Source organism: Cupressus sempervirens, chromosome 8 (assembly GCF_028749045.1).
Source record: "Cupressus sempervirens isolate cs-2001-9-10 chromosome 8, ASM2874904v1, whole genome shotgun sequence".
Taxonomy (NCBI): Eukaryota; Viridiplantae; Streptophyta; class Pinopsida; order Cupressales; family Cupressaceae; genus Cupressus; species Cupressus sempervirens.
Window position 1 is genome coordinate 394,267,861 of NC_143125.1, and position 9,435 is coordinate 394,277,295.

Below are 9,435 nucleotides of genomic sequence, written 5' to 3' on the forward strand. Positions count from 1 at the left end.
GAAATGAATACTGAAATGTAAGCTATCAATGATCAAACACCTATTCCAAAGTTACAACATAGTGTGAAGTTGATATTAGATAAGGTAGAGGCAGATATTCAAAAGTTTGATAATTAAAATTTAAGGCACAAGAGCGAAGGAGAAGGAGTGGCTTTAGAAAGAGAAGGAGGAGCGACTTTAGAAAGAGACTGCATGATAGAAACAATAGCTAGAAACAAATCCTTACACTCAACTCTTAACTGAAGTTATTCTTCAATTCCTTGCATATGCAATTTTATCATCTTGGAAAATTGTATTTGATCCTGCTAGCTAGGAACAACTAATTGTTCATTTTATTGTACCTAATCTGATGACAGTTCTATAGGAATTTGTAATCAACCTAGCTAATTAGCAACTAGACCCATTTAACTAGGTTATGGCTAGTTTCTTTCTAAAAATATTTGCTATGATATGTTTTTGTAAAATTTCTTGTGAACTTTGCCCATTTTTCCTAGTCTAAATTATTTTTGTGGGGGATCTTGAGGTAAGTCACTTAGCATGGGTTGAGTGAGTTTTATTGTTTTATTATTTGGATTATGGAATATGTATGTAGTTGGATCAATTTTTCTATTGTGCTAAGATGTAATAAATGTAATCACCTAAAAATGGTCATCTAGAATATTAGCCCCCTTCTTAGCATTTTGGCTAAATTAATTAATCATTTATCTAGACCAAATTGCTAAAAATCAATTAATTTGATTATAACCTATAGTTTGACCATATTATCCTAAGTTCATTATTTGATTAAATGAACATGTCCCCTTTTAATTAAATAAAATCCCCCTTTCTTCTAACCCACTCAATGTGTACACATAAATCATTATATCTATTTTGCAAATTAAAAGAAAAGACTCCTTTTGTCTCATATGCAAAGTCAACTCTTTGTTTATTGGTTGACTTGTGTATGCACATTGATCAATATTATTTTCAAACTCCACCCTTGATCTTGATCTCTACCATCCATACAACTTTAAAAGAGAGAGAGCTTTCCCTTCAAAGGATCCACACTCTTGAGTACTATTATACTGCAGGTTTACCATTCAAATTCTTGAGAGCATTTGTGGAGAACTTCCATTTTCTTGTCTACATTCTCTCATACCATTGAATTTTAGTGTAGTTGCATGATAAACTAGTTTCCTTTACTATAATCTAGTTTACATAGTATAATAGTTGGATTTGTAACACTCTCATTCTTGTTAACATAGCTACATTTTGCATATTCATAGTAGTTTATTTTACATTTGCATTACATTCTTGAGGCATTCTTTGTGGACATTTGTATTCTTACATCTTGTCTTTAAGAGAATCTCCCACTGCATGATTTACTAGAAAGATTGTATTTCTAAGGTTCAGCTGAGAGCCCTCACACAATCAAATATACTTTCTTACACTCCATGGATAAGGATCTATAAGAAGACATCCAAGCATTTTGAACTCATGGAATCATTTGGATATAAGGGTTTAGAGTGTGACACATTTCAATTGTACAATGAACACCTTAAAATACATCTCTAAATATACATGTTTAGAAGGAAAAGAAATGAATATTTACATAGCAGGTTAAAGAAAATTGTAGAGCTAGGACATGAAAATGAAATCATAGAGCAAGGGTACAAAGATCACAAGGGTACGACATGGCAAGAAAATCACAAAGCAAGGGTAGGACAATGAAATTATAGAGCAAGGGAATGACAATAAAATCACAGAGCAAGGGCACGATAATGAAATGTAGAAATAACAAGGGCAAAACAAAAAAATTGTAGAGCAAGGGCACAAAAATGAAATGTAGAGATCAGAACAACAAAATCATAGAGCAAGGGCATGGAAACAAAATGAAGAGATCATAGCAACAAAATACACTGATCACAAGGTCATGATAACATTCAAAGATCTCCAGCCTCTTTCGTGTGCAACTCTCCATAGTCAAAACAAATGGGGAATGATTTATGTTGTATTATTATTTTTTGTTTATACTCACAAAGGCATCACAATTATGATGATGACTTCAGTATTGTGATGACATCGAGGATAATTGCACAAAACAACATGAAAATCACCACAAATTACACTGCCATCATAATGACCCCAAAAGTTGTAGTGACATATTTATCATCTTATGTTTTCTATTGTCACAAACCATATGGAAGCCATTGTAGCTTCATGTACATGATAAAGCTCATTTTAAGAAAATTGTTTTTTTTCTTTTAATAAAATTTATTCTTTTTCTATATCTGTATTATCTTGTAATTTTTCATAAACTTTAATGAGCATATTATGGCAAGATCATGTGCTAATACAACTATAATGATCCTTACTTTCTCCATTGCTCTTTTTTTATTAAAAGTTCTTGATGATCCTTCTTTATGAGAAATAAAACTTCACAACTCAAATTTTTTTCTTGGAAAACAATGGGTGTCGAGTGATAGGCAGTGGGTTCCAAGTGAACTTGATATGCTAAGGAGCTGAGTGACTTGGCAATAATGAGAACCACGTGAACTTAGTCACCAAAAGGAAAAGTGAAGCCCGAAAATGATGCCTAGGCAATACTATGACTGAGTAAACTCGGTCAATGAAAGGATTGAGTGAACTTAGTAAGAATGACAGAGGAGTTTGATTGACTCAGTTATGACTTGGCAGGCACAACATAGGTAAATTTGACCGAGTTGTCAGGAAGAGGGCTTGGTTAATGAGTGGATCAAGAAAGTTAATAATATAATTTTTATCCAAACTTTTTCACCATTGAAACACAAGAATAATGATAGAGAGCTTGTAACTCTAATATTCTCAAATACTTAATGCAATATGCATAATAAATAGAAAGGACACAACAAAGAGCCAAAAGAACTAGATCAACTAGTATGCCTACTTGCTTGCTTTCTATTCATAAACTAATTCAACTAAATACAACTTTGGGAGCATAGGGCTTTGACCAAAAATAAAATTCTTTAACCTACAACTTCTACTTGAAATATAAGCTTGTAGCACTTCAAGACTACATACAATAATGCCTGGAGCAATCACTGCATCACAGGACAAACAAAAATGAACTTGCAAAGAACAAACCAATCATGTGTTGTTGCAACTCTAATCCTTTTTTGTTCCTTCTACTCTCTAAACTCTTCTCTAATTATTCTTTTCTCCTCTACTTGAATTTACTAATCTTCTCTCTGCATATCAAATGAATGAGGCTTCTTTCCTTTTTGTCTTGCATCAAAAAACTTTTCCTTCTCTTTTGGATTTTAAACTCACCTATCAACTTAACTGTCCTAATAGGATAGGTGGCCATGTGGCTTGAGAGACAATCCACTATTTTTTCTGACACTCCCCCTTTGTACCAAGCCATACAAACAAGGATCACTCTTGATCTGAATCAACTACACCAAGAATCCTTCTTAGATGCACAAAACTTGCCATGCCCAAAAAATGTTTGCTAACTGTTGCTCAGACTTACAAAATTTTATTTTGATGTTTCTATTCTCCACCAACTCTTTGATGAAGTGATATCTAATTTCTATGTGGCCACTTTTCCCATGGAAGACTAGATTCTCAAATAGTGTAATTGAGGAAATATTATCACAATAGGTTGTAGTTCCATCCTCTTGCCTTTCATTCAAATATATCAAGATTCTCCTTAACCAAATAGCTTGACACATTGCCATATATTTAGCCTCTATTGTAGATTGAGCAACAATAGTTTCTTCTTGGATGCCCATAAAATTATACCTGATCCCATATGGAACATGTATCTAGAAGTGTTCTTCCAATCATCTAGGCTTGTAGCCTAATCACTATCAGTATAACCTATCAACTTGAAATCATTATCTGTAGTATAAAAAATCTTAAATCACTTGGTACTATTCACATACCTTAGAAACCTCTTTCTCACTTGCGAATGGGAATTCTTTGGTGTTTCCATAAATATGGAAATCAAACTTACTGCATGCATTATGTCAAATCAAGTTGATGTCAAATACATTAAGCTTCCAACCATATTCTTGTATAATGTTGGATTCACTCTTTTTCTGCAATCTTCCTTTCTCAACTTTAGACCTACTACTATTGGTGTTGGGGTTGCCTTACTATTCTTCATTTTGAATCTCTCCAATATCTGATTTGCATACTTTTCTTGAGAGATGAAGATGCCATCATGCAATTGTTTTACTTCTATGCCTAGAAAATACTTCAAGAGACCTAGGTCTATCATCTCAAATTCATTCTTGATAGCCTCTTTAAACTCACCAATTAGGAAATTATCATTTCTAGTGAAGATTAAATCATCTACATACAAGAAAACAATCAAAACCTTACCATTTTCTACCTTTATGTAAACTATGGGCTCACCATCACTTTTTTCTAAATCCATTACTAATCAAGTATGAGTCAATCCTGCTATATCATGCTCATGGAGTTTTCTTGAGTCCATATAGGGCTTTCTTCAATCTATACACCTTGTGTTCTTCACCCAGAACTTCATAACTAGGTGGCTGCTCCACATACACTTCTTCTTTCAATATACCATTCAAGAAGGCAGATTACATATCCATTTGGTATACCTTCCATTTGTGTTGGGTTGCAATTGCTATGACAACATGCACAATTTCCATTATTGCAACCAAGGCATATGTCTCATCATAATATCATACTACTACTTGTACCCCTTGACCATTAAGCATGTCTTATGCCAATCTATTTTTCTTTCAACATTACACTTGGTCTTATAAACCCATTTTACTCCAATTACTTATTTCTTGGGAGGCAAGGTAGTTAACTCCCATTTATCACTTCTTTCAATAGCATCTATTTCCTTATCCATGGCATTACACCATTTCTCCTCCTTCATAGCTTCTTCAAAGTAGATTGGATCACTATGAGAAAATAATGCAAAATTGACACTCTCATTAAAGTCTGTATCATACCTTTCTTCTTGGTATATATACCTTTCTTCTTGGTATATCTCCCTTAGACTCTTAGCCTTTCTTGGTAATACAGAGGTGAGAGTGGGATTTGAATTTTGAGTATTGTTGTTGCTACTATTTTGCATACTAGCTCAGGGCTATCTTGAACTACTAGGAGTTGAAACTCGGCATGTTTGAGGTTGCTTTCCTTTTTTCCTTTATCTGCAATTATTCAAGTTTGTTATTCCATCAGATCACCAATGTCATCTTCTTCTTCAATGGTCAGTACTCTGCTTGAAGTACTTGAAGATTCATCTACCATTCCATCCCATGACTAATTTTTAAGAAACTCCACATCTCTTGAAATGATGATCTTCTCAGTGATTGGATCATACAACCTATAAGCCTTTGATTCTAAGTTGTAACCTATGAAGATACACTTCACACCTTTTTTTTCTACCTTTTTCCTTTGCTCCTTTGGAACATGTGCATATGCTACACATTTGAGCACTCTTAAGTGTTCAACTATCCATCTGTTCCTTGACCATGCCTCAAGAAAAAATTATCATCAATTGACTTTGTAGGACACCTATTTATCAGATATAGTGTTCCTACAACCTCTCTCCAATATTCAGTTGGGAGTCCCTTTTCTTTCATCATGCTTCTTACCATCTCAACAATGGTTTTGTTTTACTTCTCAGCCACTCCATTTTTTTGTACAGTATAACTGGCTATAAGCTCCTTCTTAATGCTATTATTCCTGCAAAAATTCATAAACATATTGGAGGTATACTCCCCTCCTCTATCTAACCTAAGGAATTTGACATAGTGTTCACATTCTTTTTCAATCAGGGCTTTAATTTCAAGAAATTTATCAAATGGTTCAGATTTGTTTTTCAAGAAATACACCCATGTCCTATGATTGAAATCATCTACAAATGTCATAAAATAAGTACTCCCCCCAATAGAATTAGTTTGCATAGGGCCAACTAAATTTGAATGCACCAATTCTAATGGTGCCCTTACCCTTCTAGAATTACCATAATTAGAGGGAATCCTATGTTTCTTACCCAAAATACAAGCCTCACACTTGTCCCATGAATCCACAATGCTTGGAAAAAAATCTACCATCCTTTTCTTGGACAACAAATTTAAACCAAAAAACCCAAGATGTCTATACTTGAGATGCCAAAGCTTCGAGGAGTCTTTAATCATGCTCCTAAGAGCTGATTGCTGATATACTATTGTACATGCATGCTTGGGAGGTGCAACACTGATTTGAGAAGAGAAGCATGTCTCTATCTTCAAAGGGAACATCCAGTTATTTGTCATTTGGACTATTGCAAGTATTCTCTTACTCCCATCCTTTTCATGAATAACACACTTGTCATTTTCCATCAGCACCTTGTAACCATTTGGAATTAGTTTTCCAACACTCATCAAATTGTGTTCCATACCCAGGGAAAAAAATACATTTTGTATCTCCTTCTCACCTTGCTATTTGTAGACCTTGATAGATCCTTTGCCCATAATGGAATGGTTCCATTATTTCCCATTTTAATTTTAGACTTGAAATGTCTGTCAATGAAAGAAAATAAAATTTCATTACCACTCATGTGGTTGTTAGAAATATTGTCCAAGTACCATACCTTAGGGCTACATTCTTTACCAATATTACACATGATGAAGGTTGTGGGATTGTTTTCATTTCCCATGTTCACATTAGCCATATTTTCATTTTTTCTTGACTAATCACCTTGCTTCTTCTAGCGTTCACTTGCATAATTCCCAAACTCATGACAATAGTAGCATTCTACATTGCTCTTATTGGAGTTGTAATTATTATTACCTCCTATAGGGCTATTTTGAGAGGTGCTTGCCCCCTCTTGGTTTCCTTCTCATCCTAAGCTTTCTACACCAACATTCCTTTGACCATTCCTTCCACAACCTCTTCTTCTTGAGCCTCTACGAGAGCCATTTCTTTCTCTCCCCTACCTCTTGAATTCTCTTGAGACTTGAAAGATTTCTCTTAGGAAGTTGTTGCTAAATTGTTGATCTGGTACTCATGGATTTGAAGAGTTCCCATCAACTCATCCATGGTCAATGTGGTGAGGTCCTTCTCTTCCTCAATGGTCATTACAAGATTGTCATATCTCTAAGGTAAACTCCTCAATATTTTTTCCACTATCCTTTTCTCTTCATACTCTTCTCTATTTGATTTGAGCTAGTGTATCAAAGTAGAGATTGTTGAGTTGAATTTTGCAATAGGTTCATATCCTTCATTTGAGGATTCTCAAATTTCCTTCTGATCATCTATAGCTTCACTAATCTAACCTTATTAGTCCCCTTGAAGTTTGTCTCAAGGATATCCTATGCTTCCGTTGAGTAATTTGCTATTGCAATCTTGAGAAAAATAGTTTCTTCCATTGCTGCCTCAATTAGACTTAATGCTTTCATATCCTTTCTTCTTGATTCCTTCAACTGAGTCTTTTGAACATTTGTGAGGGCAACATACTATGTTGGGTTAGGTACATCATTGAATACATTGATAAAAAACTCCCATAAATCATTAGCAACCATGATGGTTCTCATCTTCTTTGCTCATGTATCATAGTTATCTCCATTAAAGGATAGTGGCTACTACCATATCTTTACTGCATCTCCTACCATGTCAAATACCTAGGAAAAATATGCCCAAACTCACCATGGATGCGGGGCCTCAAAGCTCTGATACCATGTGAGAAATAAAACTTCAAAACTCAAAAAAAATTCTTGGTAAACAATGGGTACTAAGTGACAAGCAGTGGGTGATGAGTGAACTTGGCACACTAAGAAGCTAAGTGGAGTTTTATCAGTAGTAGTGGATTCTAAGTGACTTAGAAATAATGGGACCCAAGTGAACTTGGTCACCAAAAGGAAAGGTGGAGCATGACAATGATACCTAGGCAATACTATGACCAAGTGAACTCGAGTGATGAAAGGACCAAGTGAACTTGGTAAGCATGACAAAGGAGCTTGGTGGACTTAGTCATGAATAAATAGGCACAACACAAGTAAAATTGACTAATTTTCCAAGAAGAGGGCTCGGTTAAGGAGTGAACAAAGTGAGTTAACAACCGAATTTCTGGTTGAACTTTTCCACCATTAAAACATAAGAATAATGAAAGAGAGCTTGCAACTCTAATCTTCTCAAATAATTAATGAAACATGCATAATAAATAGAAAGGAGAAAACAAAGAGCTAAAACAATTGGATTGGCTAGTATTCTTTCTTGCTTTCTTTCTATTCATAAAATGATTCAATTGAATACAACTCTGGGAACATAGGGATTCAGTCAAAAAAAAATACTTTAACCTACAGCTTCTACTTCAAATGTAATCTTGCAACACTTCAAGACTGCATAAATTAATGCCTGGAGAAAACACTGCTTCATAGGACAAACAAAAACAAACTTACAAAGAAAAAAATGATCATGTGCTGCTATAACTCTAATCCTCTAGTGTTCCTTCTGCTCTTTGGACTCTGCTATGATTATTCTTTTCTCCTCTACTCTGATCTATTGATATTCTCTCTACATATTGAATGGATGAAGCTTCTTTCCTTTTTGTCTTGCATCAATTTCCCCCCCTCTCTTTTGGATTTTAAACTCACCTACCGACTTAACTTCCCTAATAGGGTAGGTGGGCGTGTCACTCCAAAACACTAGCTTCCTAGATCATAAGATAAATTGTATCATCGTACAATCATGCATTTCATCATATGGATCTTAGAGTTTTATCATGCAAGGATCACTTCATTGTATGTCTTTTGGGGTTTCATTGTACAATGGGCATTTCATTGTATTTATTACATGACAAGGTTTGTCATTGTTTCCCTAATAGAGTTGTACCACATGGTATTCTATAGTTGACCTTCATACCTTGTATAAAGGGCACTTTAAAGTTCATGATCAGAAAATGTGATTTGGATGATTGGATACCCTTTTGGGGGACACATATTTCCAATTTAGAACATATCAAATATCAATCACCATTGTGGTTGCTAAATGCAACATTTCACTTAATTACACAATTTAATTTGGAAAACAAACTTGTATGATTAACCACTTAGTAATTTATGTTTAAGGTTTGGAATGAACATCAAATGATATGGAAGTGTGGTAATTTGAATGAACCTTGTATGTTTAATTACTTAATTTTTAATTTACCATTGAAATGTAGTTTGAGGGCTTGATAATCTTTGGTTTTGTGTTAATCTTACACTTGTAGTATGTATATACATTAGATAGTTCTATCTATAAAAAAAAGAATATGTTTTTCTATGATTTATCCTTGATTCAAAGGACTCCCAAGTAAAGCATAACATCTTGTAACAGAGGTCACATTGGGATCTTTGTGTTATGCTCCTATTGTGTTGTGTGAATGTTGAATTTTATATATTGATACATGTCTTTAAAATTAATTATGTTGTGATATGAATTATAATATTATTGTGGGGCTAT